Source organism: Triticum aestivum, chromosome 2B (genome assembly GCF_018294505.1).
Source record: "Triticum aestivum cultivar Chinese Spring chromosome 2B, IWGSC CS RefSeq v2.1, whole genome shotgun sequence".
NCBI classification, from domain to species: domain Eukaryota; kingdom Viridiplantae; phylum Streptophyta; class Magnoliopsida; order Poales; family Poaceae; genus Triticum; species Triticum aestivum.
Genome location: NC_057798.1, coordinates 753,983,399 through 753,999,804, shown reverse-complemented (window position 1 = coordinate 753,999,804; position 16,406 = coordinate 753,983,399). Strand labels below are relative to the sequence as shown.

The 16,406-nt window shown below is 51.3% G+C and overlaps 2 non-coding genes across 2 annotated transcripts; both read right to left on the bottom strand.

Annotated features, from left to right (window-relative positions):
* Window positions 1-184: 184 nt before the first annotated feature.
* Window positions 185-256, bottom strand: TRNAE-UUC (transfer RNA glutamic acid (anticodon UUC)). The gene has a single exon. It is a non-coding gene; the product is annotated as a tRNA-Glu (tRNA).
* An 11,813-nt stretch (window positions 257-12,069) lies between these two features.
* TRNAE-UUC (transfer RNA glutamic acid (anticodon UUC)) lies at window positions 12,070-12,143 on the bottom strand. Its single transcript has one exon. It is a non-coding gene; the product is annotated as a tRNA-Glu (tRNA).
* Between the last annotated feature and the right edge of the window lie 4,263 nt (window positions 12,144-16,406).

The following is a 16,406-nucleotide window of genomic DNA, read 5'->3' as shown; positions in this document are numbered from 1 at the left end:
AAACAAATAATCGTTGGTAACTCTGATGAAATTTGGAAGCACAAATTGCTGAGCAAAGCTACGAAGTTATTTTTGCAACGTATAAATAAAAGGTACCACTGCGGCTCTAGAGAATAACCAAAAAAAAGGACAGTCGAAGGAACAAATGTTACCAATGAAAAAAACTCCAAAATGAGAAAAAACATTCCATTGCCGGGAATCGAACCCGGGTCGCCTGGGTGAAAGCCAGGTATCCTAACCGCTGGACGACAATGGATTGGTGACTACATCCATGTTGAGACTTATTTATTGAGATACACGCGTAGGCAGTCGTAGTCTGTTCGCAGAACTCCGCACCACCGTCGAATCGATGAAATGGGCACAGAAGTAGGTCTGTCGAAGTTCTAACGAGCCATTTCATATCTGTCCGCCTCCAACATCTCCTCTTCGATTCAGACAGCCACGAGTCATCTGCTACAATTGTTAGCAACGAGACCGTTTTTTCTCTTCTTCTACAGAGCAGTGTAATAAGAGAAGGTGAATTAACGGCTAGGAGTGCGAGGCGGTCGCTCCCACGCTCGCACGCGTCTCCCTTGTGGGCCAGCACTGCAAGCGGACTAGCGAGGACGTTGCGAACCGGCGGGCGCACCGATGGACGATGGTGAGCGAACACAAGGACGAGGTGGGGCGGCTACGGCAAAGGTGCGCGGCTGCTGCGACAGGTGAGGAGCGATGCTGTGACCGCGACATGGGACGATGCAAGGGGGATGGACGGCGCCACAAGGGGGCTTCCATGCGAACTCCAACGACAGACCCAAATGAAAGCGAATTTTATCCCCTTTTTTCTGTTTGGGTCGGCTAGACGAACACCAAAGTCTGATTTGTCCGCCGGCTCATAAATGTGTCCAACGTGAACGGACACATTGCGCATTTGGACGCAAATTCAAAATTTGAAAACAGACAGCATATCAAGTTTTGCATTAATTTAAACTGAAAAAACTAAAAAAAAACTATGCGTCGTCATCCTCATCCTCTTTGGTTAGGAGGACGAAGACCGGCGCCTGCATCCACGGAAACGCCTCCTGGAGCGTTGCCAGCGTTTGACCTCTTCCTAGGACGCGCCCATGCCACGTGCATGGGCGAACAGGGCACCGTGCTTGTCCACGACCAAGACAGGTGCTCCAGCTCCCACCACTCTTCCATTGGCTCGAGCGCAGGCAGGGCTGGTGGCAGTGGGGGTGCGTTCAGCTGCACTCCACCCGCCGATTAGGCCAGGACTTGCGAAAGGCAGGCTACCTGGCGAGCTCCTCAAGCTCGGACTTCTCAATGGCCTTCCTTGTGGCTTTCTCGCGGTCCGTAATGTAGGCATCTTCGACCGCCCAATCCTCCTCCTGCACCACCAACAGTGGTGGTGGAGCGGCAAGCTCGTGCGGTGCACGGGGCGTACCCTTGAAGCTCAACTGACGGCGTAAGTCATGCTCGAAGGTGAACACACGTCCCAGTTCGGCGAGTCCATCGCATACGCTATATCGTGGTGGAGCTCAACCGAGAGTTGAGCATGACGGTGACAGATCTTTGCCAGCCGTGCGCGATCTGAGACCAGCATCACCGACACCGAAACCCTGTCGTGGTTGAGATGCCACCCGTTCATCACGTTCACACCGGACCACTGCACCAACATGCCATGCTCCCAGAAGTACTTGCAGCGGTGGACATGGATGTAGAGGCGAAGGCATGCTGATGGCTCAGCATGGTGCGACGACATGGTGAAGTTGGCTGCGCGGCACCCCAACGAGGAGTCGACCTCGTGGTCATGCTTGCCACGCTTCATGGTGGGCGGCGGCAAGGGTTGGTGTCGGGCGGCTGGGGGAGGGGGGGGGGGAGGAGAGGAAGAAGAGGGAAGAGGGTTGTTGAAGAAGTGGACTGGGCGCCCCACTCCCACCGCACGCGTGGCATTAAAAAGGACACACATGGAATGGGTTACGTGGCTGATGAGCGAGTCCAAGCGCACCCGTGAAATTAAATAGGACCGGTAGGTGGTGGTTGGGTGGTGATGTGCAAGTCCGAGGCGAACACAAGTCTCTTCTTTTTTGCGGGAATATGGACGCAAAACGAGTCGCACGGACATGAAGCGGACAAAATATGCGTTTGTGTCGTGCGGACCCAAACGGACACGACCGAACCAAATGGGTCTCCTTAGCGAGGTTTTGCCTCGTGGAAATTCCATGGATTTGTGATGAACCCATCAAACGGCAGTGAAGTTCCCTAGAAGAAATCAAATGGTAATGAATAAAAGAACAAACGGCAGATGAATATTGGGCCATTCATGAGTAGGCCTATTGGAGACTGCTGTCGTGTTCTACTAACTGTTAGCGCGCCGTCATGTTCCGAAATGACGTTGTTTAAAAATGAACAGAAGGAGAGGGAAATAGCACAGCAGGGAAACATACCTGCACCTCAGGTCTGGAATGACGTTTGTTTAACCATCAGAGATAATAATCTTAAAACACACAGAAAGACAGGCAACAAAGGAAGAAAAAAAGCCAGGCACGAGAAACTGATGCACGTAATCGCGCACCCACAGGATTAGATTCCCGTAGCACGCCCACAACAGTCCCCAAACAAGTTTGCACCAGGATACCAGATAGATTGAACACTCTACATTCTTTAGAGGACATTGAAAACTATTGACACCCGACGCTTGTTTGCAACAGAGTGGAGCGTAAGTAGAACGTCAGTTCCTATCGTGAGATCGGCCCTTGAAGGACTAAGGAAAAGAGGAATGAAGATTGAAGAAATGAGAAACAGCGACTGGACAAAGAATGATCAGTGGCAAATGACAAAGGATTAAAGAGTAAAAAACGAAAATGAGACACAGGAAAGAAATTAAGCGAATTAGGTAGGTACACTGAGAAGCTAAAGAAAGAGGGGTAAAAGTGTGATTCAACTAAGCGGCTGAGGACCAGAGAAGATCGAACAAACAGAAGAAGCTGGAAAACTGGAAAACTGAAGGAAAGTCCGTTTCAAAAAAAAAAAAAAACTGAAGGAAAGAGAGGCCCAAGACTGAAGAAACCACAATGGCTAAGAGCATCTCCAACAGCCGCACAAAAATCCCGCGCCCAATAAACGTTATAGCGCGCCACTGTAGCGCTTTTAGTGCGCCGGGACCAACTTTGGTTTAGCAGGCGCCCAAAAACGCGCGCCCAAAAAATAGACAGTGCAAATTGCGAAGCGCGCGCAATCTGGCGTCCCAAATATGCTGCGCGTGATAGCGTTTTTCAGCGCGCGCCCAAAAACTTTTAGCGCTGCAGCTTCTGCTGGAGCAGTCCGGCGCCAAAAAAAACAAACTTTTAGTGGGCGGAGCTCTTTTTGTGCGCCTGTTGGAGATGCTCTAAAAGACTGAAAAATGATGCAACCACAGTGACTGAACAGAGGAACGAAACCACGAATAACCAAGTGGCTGAGAAATGATACAGCTGCAGGGACTGAACAAAGGAACAAGCAACGGAAAGACTGAATCACAGAGGAATAAGTAACTGAACCTGATCAACTGAATGCGCCGACACTAAAACTGAATGTGACACTGACTTCCACTTATCCCTCGTTCGTGCATTAGAGATTCAGAAAAGAAAATGTTGATTTTTTCAATGGGGTTAAAATTATATTGTGAATTATAGGTCATGCCTACACAAAAAAAAAGGTATAGGTACCCCATGAAGTACCCAGTTTCGGCCACATCACCCCCCTCAAGTCAGAAAACCGGCATAATGCCGTCAACTATCCAAAACCACCTTTCAAAAATAATCAACTTGTGGTTGAGTTGGTTAGGTGGACAGTGGTATCCCCAACCCAACAGGGTTCAAATCCTGGTGCTTGCATTATTCCTGGATTTATTTCAGGATTTCCGGCGATGCGCTTTCAGTGGGAGGAGACGTTCCCGTCGACGACGAGGCGCCTACGGTGACTTCGTAAATCTCAAGATGATATGCCGGCTCAGTCTCTCGGAGGTGCTCATAGGGGTAGGGTGTGCGTGTGTGCGTTTATAGGGATGAGTGTATGCGCGTGTATATGAGCGCTTGTGTCTGTACTAATGCTAAAAAAAAAACAATCCAAAACCAATTTATCAAAAAAAAGGAAAAAAACTATCCAAAACAAGCCAAATCACCCCTGGAAAACTAGAAGTTGGTTTTGTCCACAATGGCATGTTGACCGGAATTTGGTATTTGACTTATACTGCTATATCTCGGTCCCGGATCCACATGTCAGTGCGTACTCTATATGTTGCCACGACATCTCTCTCTCCTCTCCACTATGTCGCGGCATGCTCTCCCGGCCGCCAGCGCCGAGGCAAGGCGCGCACGCGCTGTAAAACGTATATTTTGGAAACTGCTCGACACCCTAAAACGGGGTGTGGCTATCTCATTATATAGACGTACCAAGAGGTACAATACAAGGCATGTACAAGACTACGTATATACAGTCTAACACCCTCCCTCAATCTTAACTGTAGCATGAAGTACAAAGTAAGTTAAGATTGCGCCTACAACCTACAAACTGTGGTTGTGGAAGAGGCTTCATGAAGATGTCAGCAAGTTGATCTTTGGAGGAGATGAACTTGATACAAAGTAGTCTCTGTGCAACACGTTCCCGAACAAAGTGATAGTCGACCTCGATGTGTTTTGTCCTAGCATGAAACACCGGATTAGATGAAAGGTATGTAGCGCCGATGTTGTCACACCACAAAACTGGAGGATGAGCTGGAGAAACTCTCAGCTCCCGTAACAAAGACTGTACCCATATGATCTCAGCGGTAGCATCAGCAACAGCTTTATACTCAGCTTCGGTACTGCTACGAGACACGGTGGCTTGCTTGCGTGCATTCCAGGCGATCAGGTTAGGACCAAAGAACACTGCATATCCCCCCGTGGATCGCCGATCATCAGGACTGCCAGCCCAATCCGCATCAGAGAACGCCGAAAGGTCAGAAGACGGTGCAGACTGAAGGAGCAGACCGTATGAAGCAGTAGAGGAAACATAACGCAGGATGGGTGGTACGAGGTGCATGCAGATACTGGCACACACGATTAACTGCATAAGAGACATCAGGTCTGGTGATAGTGAGATATTGCAGACCACCAACAAGGCTGCGATACTCAGTGGCGTCATCAGTGGAAAGAAGATCTCCATCAAGGGCAGACAACCGGTCAGTGGCAGACATCGGAGTGATAGCATGCTTGCATTTGATCATCCCAGCACGGCCTAGCAAATCCAGCGAGTACTTTTTCTGACTCAAAGTCAAACCAGTAGAGGACCGTGACACCTCCAATCCAAGAAAATAATGCAAAGCACCCAAATCTTTGACAGCAAATTCCTCACCCAAGGCAGACACAAGGCGATCCGCAGCAGCATTGGAGGAACTGACAAGAATGATATCATCAACATATACCAAAAGATACATCGTCACCTCAGGGCGCTGAAGGAGAAACAGTGATGTGTCAGCAGTTGAGGGAATAAACCCAAGAGCCCGGAGTGCAGAACCAAGACGAGCATGCCATGCACGAGGCGCCTGTTTAAGTCCATACAACGCCTTGACGAGACGACAGAGATGATGCGGCCGCGTGGGATCAACAAAACCGGGTGGTTGACGCATATAAACCTCTTCCTCCAGAATTCCATGGAGGAAAGCATTCTGCACATCAAGCTGACGAAGCGACCAACCACGAGTAACGGCAAGAGATAGCAGTATACGAATAGTAGTAGGCTTGATGACCGGACTGAAAGTGTCTTCATAATCAAGACCGTACCTCTTCTTGAAACCCTTGGCAACCAGCCGTGCCTTGTAGCGCTCAATAGAACCATCTTCATGACGTTTGACCTTAAACACCCACTTGGAGTCAATGATGTTGACGCCAGAGACCGGAGGAACAAGTTGCCAAGTACCATTTTTCAGTAAGGCCTGAAATTCCTGCTCCATCGCAGCACGCCAGTGAGGAATACCCAATGCAGCCTGAAAATGACGCGGCTCTGCCGTGGGATCCGCAGCAGCATGAGCCACACATGCAGCAAGCCACGCCACCGTCCCGTCTTTGCGTTCCTTAGGACAAAAAATACCAGACCTGCTGCGTGTGTGCGGTCGATGATGAACCACAGCGGGCGGTGCTGGCACCACGGGGGTGGCCGCAGGCGACGGAGGCATCGCAGCCGAGACAGGGCTGGAGGCGTCAGCCGACTCAGCCCCAGACGATACTGCCGAGGTGGGGCTGGCCGGCGCTGCTGCCGTGTGTGCTGGGCCCGACGAGGGCGCTGGGCCAGGCGAGCCAGGCGCTGGGCCAGGCGAGCCGGGCTTCGGACCGGGTGACACGACCGACGGGGCGGACCCGGGTGCAGAGGCGGGCGACCCAGGCGCAGGCGTGGGCGAGCCGAGCGACGGGGCTGGCGACCCGGGCGTGGAGGCGGGCGACCCGGCCGCGGGGCGGCCAAGGCGGGTGTAGCCGCGGGCACCGCCGACGCCCGCGGGCCGGTAGTTGAAGCATCGGGCTGGCGGGTAGGACCCGCCATGCATGGGCCATGCACAGGATCACCGTGGCCATTATGAGTGTCATCGGGAATCTCGTCATCCAGTAGTTCAAGGCGAGCACCGCGTCCAATACCTGCAGCATGGTTAGGAAGCAACACATGAGCATTTTCAACATCCACAAATTGGTCAGGTGAAGGTGTAGCGGAGTGCACAGGTGGTAAACTAGTGGTAGAGTGGTTCGGAAGAGCACGAAACGGGAACACATTCTCGTCAAACACGACGTCACGAGAGATGTAGACACGATTGGTGGGAACATGAAGACACTTGTACCCTTTATGAAGAGAACTGTACCCAAGGAAAACACACTTCTTAGACCGAAACTCTAATTTGCGCTTGTTGTAAGGCCGCAAGTATGGCCAACATGCGCATCCAAACACTTTGAGAAACATGTAGTCCGGAATATCACCGAGCAAGAGTTCAAGAGGGGTTTTCATTTTCAGTAGTCGTGAGGGAAGCCTATTTATCAAGAAACAGGCGGTGGAGAAAGCATCACTCTAGAACCGAAAAGGAACGGAGGCATGAGCTAGTAAAGTGAGGCCAGTCTCTACAAGATGACGATGCTTACGTCCAGCGGTGCCGTTTTGCTGATGTGTATGAGGACAAGACACACGATGCGAAATCCCAAGCTTATTAAAAAACGAGTTGAGGTTGTGATATTCACCCCCCCCCCAATCGGATTGAACATGAATGATCTTGTGCTTGAGGAGACGCTCAACATGTGCTTGGAATTGAATAAAAACATTAAACACATCAGATTTGCGCTTGATAAGATATAGCCAAGTAAACCGACTGTAAGCATCAATGAAACTGACATAGTAATTGTGACCACTAACAGATGTTTGGGCATGACCCCACACATCAGAAAACACAAGCTCAAGAGGATGTTTCACAACACGACTAGACTCTGAAAAAGGTAGTTGGTGACTCTTGCCCTGCTGACAGGCATCACAAATAGTTTCAGCACTTTTATTGGACACAACTGGTAGTTCATGGCGATGCAACACATGACTAACTATAGGAGCAGCAGGGTGTCCAAGGCGCGCATGCCAGTGCGTGGGTGACACACGAACACCACTGAACACCTGAGGAGAAGACGGCGTAGATGCTGACGGTGCGTCAAGTGCATATATGCCATGGCGAAGACGACCACTAAGCAGAACGGCCCTCGTGTCCCGATCCTTGATAAAGAAACGAAAAGGGTGAAACTCAGCAAAGACATTATTATCACGAGTAAGTTGAGGAATAGACAACAAACTACGCGTAGCAGAGGGAACTCGAAGGACGTTAGAAAGATGCAGTTTGCGAAAATTGTGTGCAAGAAGTGATGCCTGACCAACATGGGAGATGCGCATACCTGCTCCATTGGCGGTGTGCACCTGATCATGTCCACGATACGGTTCCTGAACGGAGAGCTTGCCCATCTCGCTGGTGAGGTGATTCGTGGCTCCTGTATCCATGTACCACGCAGGATCAAGAGAGTACGACTGGGTCCGCCCGTGGTCATGTCCGGTCACCGCAGCTGCAGCTTGCTTATCATTCCCTTTGCCATTGTTGCCAAGGCCAAGGAAATCTTGCTTGTAGCGTCGGTGGCAGCGAGAGGCGAGGTGACGGTCTATGCCACAAAGCTGACAAGCCCGAGGAGCGCCGCAACTGGAGCAGCAAACAACTGGGCGACTCCCTCCTGTGATAGTCGGCGCATTGCCCCGCGAGGCCTGTGACGGGGAAGCCGGTGGTTTTCCACCTGATGGGGCCGGCTTCTGAGGTTTGCCACGTGTGGCGGCGTTGGCGGAGACGAAGCTGGGGGAGACACGGCGCGCCTTAATGCGCTGCTCACGCCCAAGGAGGCGCACATAGAGCTCACGACGTGGAAGTGTATCATCTCGTCCATGGACGTTCTCAATAAGATTATCATAATCGTCATCGAGCCCGTTGAGCACAAAGGTGGTGAAGTCCGCATCCAGAAGTGGCTGACCAACAGAGGCCAGAGTGTCTGCGAGGCTCGTCATCTTGTTGAAGTACTCCGTGATGCTGAGATCGCCAAGCTTGGTCTCGCCTAGCTCGGTGCGTATAGAGTGCGCACGCGCCTGAGACTGGGAGGCGAAACTAGTGTGGAGGGCCGCCCACGCCTCCCTGGACGTAGCGGCGAAGATGACCATCGACGAAACACTCGGCGTGAGCGAAGACTGGATGGCTGAGAGAATAGCCTGATCCTGCGCCACCCACGTGTGATATGCTGGATGGTGAGGAGGTGGGCACGGGATGGACCCATCAACATAGCCCTCCAAGTAACGACTGCGGAGGAGAGGCAGGACCTGCGCACGCCACGACAGGTAGTTGTCCGTCCCGAACTTCACCGGCAGCAGGTGCGAGAAGTAAAACGGCGATGGCGGTGAGGCACGATCCTGTGGCGGTGGCGCGTAGGGACCCATAGCCGGATCCATCTCGTGAGGGGGCGCGATGGCCAGGGGCGCGCCATAGCCAGGGGCACCAGCGTACGGGTCCCCTGGTGACGGAGGCGGCGCGGCCCCGTAGGGCAGCGAAGACGGCGCCGTGTAGGGTTGGGGACGCGTCGGCGCCCCGTAGGGCTGCTGCGGCAGTACGCCGTAGGGAGTCATCGGCCAAGCGGCCGGCGGCGGTGGCGGGGCACCCGGAGCAGGAGCGCCATACCACGAGGGGCCATAGGCCGGACCCGAGTACGGGTGCGGGGCGACATATGGCGACGCAGCAGCGGCAGCGCCGTAGGTTGGTGCAGGGGCGGTGCCGTACGCCGGCGGCTGGCCCTGGAAGGGCGGCGGCGGTGGCGGGGCACCCGCAGAGGTCGAGGGCGACGGGCCACCAGAGGATGGCGGCGGAGGGAGGTCGCCGTGGGTGGCGCCCGATCCGATCGGGGATCCCGCGGGCGGCTGGGTGTTCCACCACGCCGAGACCGCGGCCAGGGGCTGAGAAGCCAGGAACGGCGACGAGGGCGCGACAGCAGAGGCCGGCGCATGGGGCGGCGCCGAGGCGACGTCGGGAACGGGAGGAGCAGTCGGCGCGGCGGCGGCGGCGGCGGCGGAGGCAGCGGAAGACATCGTAACCCTAAACTGATACCATGTAAAACATATGTTTTGGGAACTGCTCGACACCCTAAAATGGGGTGTGGCTATCTCATTATATAGACGTACCAAGAGGTACAATACAAGACATGTACAAGACTACTTATATACAGTCTAACACGCGCAATGCGGGCCGCCTCGCCACCGGCCGGAGCAACCAAGCGCGGCGAAATGACAGCAGCAGCAGCAGCTGACCATACAACGGCGAACGAGGTAGCGATGACCGGCGTCTTGCCGTCTTGTGAAGGAACTGTAGGATGACACGCACGTTGGCCGCGACCATTGTGCATTTGTGCTGCTCCGCCGAGAAGAACGGGAAGGTGGAAGAGGGCGGCCATGGCCTTCGGTTCTCCAGCTGCTGCTATGCTATTTCCGCTGCGAGGGGAAGGACTGCTCGCCTTAAGGAGCGCCTCGGCGCCCGGGTCGTTGCCAGCCTCAGCCAGGCAGCATCACATCGACGGCAGTGACGCGCTCTCGCCGGATCAGCTGGAGGCCGCGCTCTCCTGGCCTCCTCACGTCCGCCTCGTACCGCTCCTGCGCCTCGCGGCCGGCCAGGAGGCGCCCGAACCCGCGGCGGCCGTGCTTGGACGCCGACGCGTCGGCCTTGGACACGCGCGCGAGCAGCCGCGTATACGCGTTGGCTCCCAAGGATGTGGACCACGAGCTCCACGCCCACCCCAGCGTTCGTCGTCGACTCCGGCGCCTCCAGAAGGGTCTTCGCCTTGGACTGCCTGACGCTCTGGGGGCCCTGGCACGGCATGCTCTTGGGATATGTGGATGAAGTGCACGAGTACATCTCTACATTGTTGTTGCCGCAGCCTTCTCCCTCGCTCGCCGGAGCTCTCTCTCTCTCACTCTCTCTCTCTCTCTCAGACGCACGACGAAGAAGAAAGGAGGAATGAGAAGGAGCAGTAGACACGGTGGAGTTTCTGGCGCACGTACGCCCCGCCGCAGCAACGGCGATCCTTGTTTCTCTCGAGCACGAACTCGATCCACCAGGACAGTTACAATGATCAGCTCGAGGCATTATATTATATAGCTGGGCCTGCGCTGGGCACGACCCACGCGCTCCCTACCCAGCCGGCGCCCCGATCGGCCCGCTCCGCTCGCGGCCACCACGCGCACGAACGCGCACAGCTCGCGGCGAGCCCGCAGCGATCACGCCTGCCTCGCGATCCCTCAACTGCCTGCACCTAATCCTACGCACGCCTGCTGGGTGCACACACACGCGCGCGCACTCCAGGCTACTACACGCACGCACACACGCACCCGGCTCAGTCCGGTCCGCGCCCGACGCGCCCGGCGCGTGCACGCGCACCCGACACGATCGCCGTGGCTTTATCGGCCAACATACATCACCGTAAGCACGAGGGTAGTGGCCTCCGGCGTGGGTGTCGGCGGCCCGGATGGTCAAGGGGAGCGCAAGCTGCGGACGCGTGCCGGGATGACAAGGGGCGGCGGCTTCGGGGCACGAAAGTGTGCGTCCACCATCTTTGCCCGGCAGCACGGCGCTGGCGTCGGTGCCGAGCGTGGCGGAGCGCGGCACCATGGCCTCGTCCAGCGCCTCCGGTTGATGCGTCATGCGACCACCCAGTTCTGGCCTCCTCATGGCGCATGAGAACTGTTCGACAGAATGACTAGAATTACAAACTGAAAATAGGACCCTGCAAACTAGCACTCATCAATGAATCCAACTGAATAGGTAGAGAACAAAACGAGGTGACGGCTGACATTTCTCAGTGGCCATTGCTCCATCTGCAAGAGCATATAGTTCTTCTAGAGCATATAATAGTTCGAGTGGCCATTGCTCCATCTTCTCCTCTGCCATGCTTGACATTTTTCAGTGCAAACTTTTGTCAGGATGCCACACCAAATCCCAGCAAATTTTGTTCTGTTTTTTACACGACATGACAAAGTTGAGGCCGACCCTTGACAATATTGTAAGCTGCTAGAAAATGGAATGAAGCATATGCTGAATGCGTGGAGAAAACACTGACCTGAATAATATTACATCCTACCTAGCTCTCTCGTCAATGAACTGAATCAAATCAGCAGCACTGCCCAAGGACAAAAATGTTTTCAGAAACTCGGATGAAATTTGTAAGGTTATTATATATGCGCTGGCTCTGCTCTGGAGCCTGGACAATGAAAAAAGGAAAAAGAAAAAAGAAAAAAAAAACTCCATTGCCCAAGGACAAAAAGAAGCATATGCTGAATGCGTGGAGAAAACACTGACCTGAATAATATTACATCCTACCTAGCTCTCTCGTCAATGAACTGAATCAAATCAGCAGCACTGCCCAAGGACAAAAATGTTTTCAGAAACTCGGATGAAATTTGTAAGGTTATTATATATGCGCTGGCTCTGCTCTGGAGCCTGGACAATGAAAAAAGGAAAAAGAAAAAAGAAAAAAAAAACTCCATTGCCGGGATTTGAACCCGGGTCGCCTGGGTGAAAGCCAGGTATCCTAACCGGGCTGGACGACAATGGATTGGTGTACGATATGATGTTGCGTCTTATAGTTAGCAACCTTCAATTTACATCACTGAGAAACGAAGTTCCACAGCGCATGACATGATCATGCAAGGTCCACAAAAGGAACCAAACAAAGCTGGAACAACCTTCCAAGAAACCGAACACTTTGAGACATGATAACAAGTTTGAAGTTTCAGACTAAAAACAACAAGACAAACTACCAAGCGAGAAAGCAACAGAGCAAGGAAAGCCGTTCGCCGGAAGGCGAAGAGAAGCAAATCAAGCCTCGGGTCCATGATTAGCCACCAATTCGAAGAACTCCAAGTCTCCAGCTTTGTGCTGCTCGATAAACCTCACTCTCCTCAGCTTCAGCACCCTTTGTTGTAGCCTCTTTATCTGCAGAACAGACCAATCAACGATCCACGAGCACATTATCTTGATCATAGTCATTGGATTAGATATAATTTTTCTCTCAAAAATAATATCATTTCGACATCCCCAAAGCATCCAAAACATTGCTGCAGGTGCTACCAGAACAACCACTCAGGTTAACAAGAGTAGAATTAAGAGCAAAAACACATTTCATGAGGCTCCAAGTTAGCCTTTTGAAAATACAAATGATCAATACATTAACCCTGTCCACAATAAACACAAATTTTACTTCCTTTCCAGACTCATCTCAACAAGTTATCCTTATTTAAGATACTTTTTTTTGGTCATTATAACCAAAAGAAAATCTTACTCGTTGAAGGTACTTGGGTTTCCATAGATATTATTGTGGGAAACCACACGCAGATTTTACCAAAAAAAAAGATACAAGGATCTGACAGTAGGCATGTACTTGTTATACATGAACCTTCGTACATGGCTTCAGCAACAGCTCGACCCACTTTCCTCGTGGTCGTGGAGGTCAAAGAAGAAGGGCAGTGAGCGTCGGTGCACACTTTTTTGTTAGAAACACAACCTAATGTGTATGGGGAATCCATTTTGTGGCCGGTACGGGAAGTTGGTGGCAAGGCATCTTTGGGAGAAATCCCTTTACCGATCTTCATCGGTTCGGATGATGGTGACTGTCTCATACCCTTGAGGGCACTTCCACACCTCAGCCCAGGATAACGAGCATGCATGACTGAGTTCATGACATGGAAATGCTAACGACAACATATTCTCAGGTTTACAGAGCTATTACAAGATTGTTTATACGACATTGTCGTAATAGACCAGTGGCTTAAATTATCGCAGCGGAAGACTTCAGTGGTTACAATGGCTCATGGATGGGCTCTATAAACGCACATGACTAGCTGGATTAATCTTCTAGCACACGAACACTCTAGCTGTATATTAGCTGAAGATGTCCACGTTAAAAGTCTTGTGAGTACTTTTAATGTACTGCAAGCTCAATCAAATAACATAGTATATCCCAAGCAAAGAAAACATGACCTCCCCTGCAAAAAATAGAAAAGAAAAAGAAAACATGACCTACCAACATAATCTGCAAAAATTTAACTTAACAACTATAGTTAACATGGCATGGCAAGCATAAATAGTATCACGGCAAGTCTAGCTATCAAGAAATCACTAACATATCTGTCAAGATAACTGAACTAAATATAATATAACGAGGATAAAGCATGTTCCTGCAAATGCATCTTATTCAGGTTTATTCTTATGATCACTCAAGATCATTCTCATGTTTTCCTACCAATCAATATCATCGGTCTCCTAGCCATATCATGGCCAACATACCAAGTCATGACATGTCATGTCATCCAGTTCCTGCACAAAATTGTGACATATCCCCTATTTCAAGTTTGTTCACATGCAATCTTATATTTAAAGATGTTCATACCTCCAAACTCGACACAAACGAAATAAATAGTGTGGCCAAATGCAAATTGTGTCCACAATCGAGGAGGCAGCTATTCGAATAGGCTAAGACTCTGCAGAGGTTGTATATTTTACCCACACCATGAAGTCCCCCTCTTTGTCTTGTATCTCAATACACTTCCCTCGCGAGTGGACAGATGTTACTCCAACAAACCGGTCCTACCATCATAACACGTCTATAGCATCATCGACAACAATGTCATGGGGGCGCATGTATGGACCCAATGCCCCAGGGCATTCCTGACCGTGACCGGTTTAACTAGATTCGAGTACTCAATAACAACTACTTGTCCAATGCACCCATAAGTTAGACGTTGCTCACCTGGCCTAGGCAATGTACGCCATCTAATCATACCCAATGAGAATGAAAATAAGAGGTTTGGTGATATATTAGGTTAGTACCTTCCTAAGGTAAGGCAAATGTGGTCGCACTTATTTAGCTCGGTTGAGCGGCACTATGACTCGATCTAACTAATGGAGGCGGTTGTGTTGATTAGGTGTGTTCTTTATCATGACAATAAATAAATCAGGTTCATCACATTTTTATAATGATGGATAATCATGACAAAGGACAACATCACTATATAACATAACAACCACACTCCATCTAAGGATAATAGTCATAGTGCAATCAATATATAAAACGGTTGTTGTAAGCCATCAGCAATCACTACCACACAGTGTGAGACATAGTAACCGCAGGAAAGTATGAATGTATCTAATCCATGCCTAAGCTAGGCATGGGGGCTCAACAGGTGCAAATAAAGTAAGTGTTCGGTTAAGGTCTTGTGCACCATTATTTTTAAGTTGGCATCTATGTACTTTCGACAAGTTTATTCATTTGACTAGAGTGAATCATCAGATTCCATACTCATACGCACATATCACATCTCTAGTACTCATCTAGCAATCAAAGCATATAAGGATATGGATATATACCATGCAAGCACATAAAGCATAGCCATATAAACCATAAACCATATACACACTTCTCGCATGTAGATCAAGATAAAGATCATGCAAAAAAAATCGTGAGCAATGTTACGGGGCATAGGCTAGTTGATTGGATTACCTCGGATGAAGATCATTTAGAAAGATAGATGATCGCCGGAGGAATTGATAATATCTGAAAATATAATTCGGAGAATGACAGAATAAAGAATATGTGCACATGTGCGAATTTAGAGACTTGCAACATGAATGAAATGGATTGCAGTGCACCGGCCTCAGAAAAGTATGAACGTGGGCTTTGAAAGATATTGGAGTTTGAATGCGAGGGCCAATCTGTAAAATAAATATTCACCTTTGGGTTCGATTTCTTCTGAGAATAAATCAGAAAGTGCACTTTTTTTTTGAGAATTAATCAGAAAGTGCACTGTTGCAATACTGCAGGCACGGGTGCAATTCTTTGAAGATGGGCCGAGCTGGGCCGAAACTGGATGGTGTTGTATAGAAAATACGCCGGCCTGCGGGAAAGCCGCGATCAGAGAGGGCACACCACCACCTTCTTCTCAAAAAAAAAAAGAGAGGGCACACCACCACCTTCTTCTCAAAAAAAAAAGAGGGCACACCACCACCTTCTTCTCAAAAAAAAAAGAGAGGTCACCACCACCCCTCAAAAAAAAAAGGAGAAGGCGCCACGGGGGAAGCCGGTACAGAGGTTGACGAGCTGGGCCCATGCGGTCCCACTTGTCGGGTTCAACGAGGCCGTCGTCTGCCTCGCGCGCGTGACGTCAGCAACGACGCCGACGACTCCGATCATCTCCCACGGCGCGACAGGCGTCAGTGCTCTTAGAAAGTCGAGGCGCATCAGACGCAATACTTCACGAACGCAGGGGAGGACCTAGGCGACGGCGGCATCGGTTCCGGCGGAGGAGCTCATCGGCCGATCGAGGTCGATGTCGAGCTCCCGGTCATCCCTGGGAGTAAATGAGTCTATGGGGAGCAACAAATTCACCATTGCATCACGCGTTGTAAAGTAACTGGCGAGGGGAAGCGCTTCGAGCTCGCCATGGCGGAGGGGGACTGACGGCGGTGATCTCGCCGGAGAGGAAGAAGGAAGGGTACATGGGTCTATTCCTTCCTGCACGGGGAGGTTTCTAGTTTGGATCGTAATGGGATGTTGCATGCGTGCGAGCGCAGGGGTGGCTTAAATAGCCGGGGCCGAGGGGACGCCAATGCCATGATTGCGCCTGGGGTGCGTGATTGCCGGCGACAGTGGAGAGGGTCGAGGACTGGACGCAGCACAGAGAGGGGGATCGCGTAAGCGGTTATGCTGGGAATTGTTCGGAAGAAGCGGCGAAGCGAGGGCGGTAGCTGGTGGTCGGCCGAGCAGTGCCGCACATGGGCGGTCGGGGTCCGGCGAGCTCCTGGAGACAGGGGAGGAGCAACC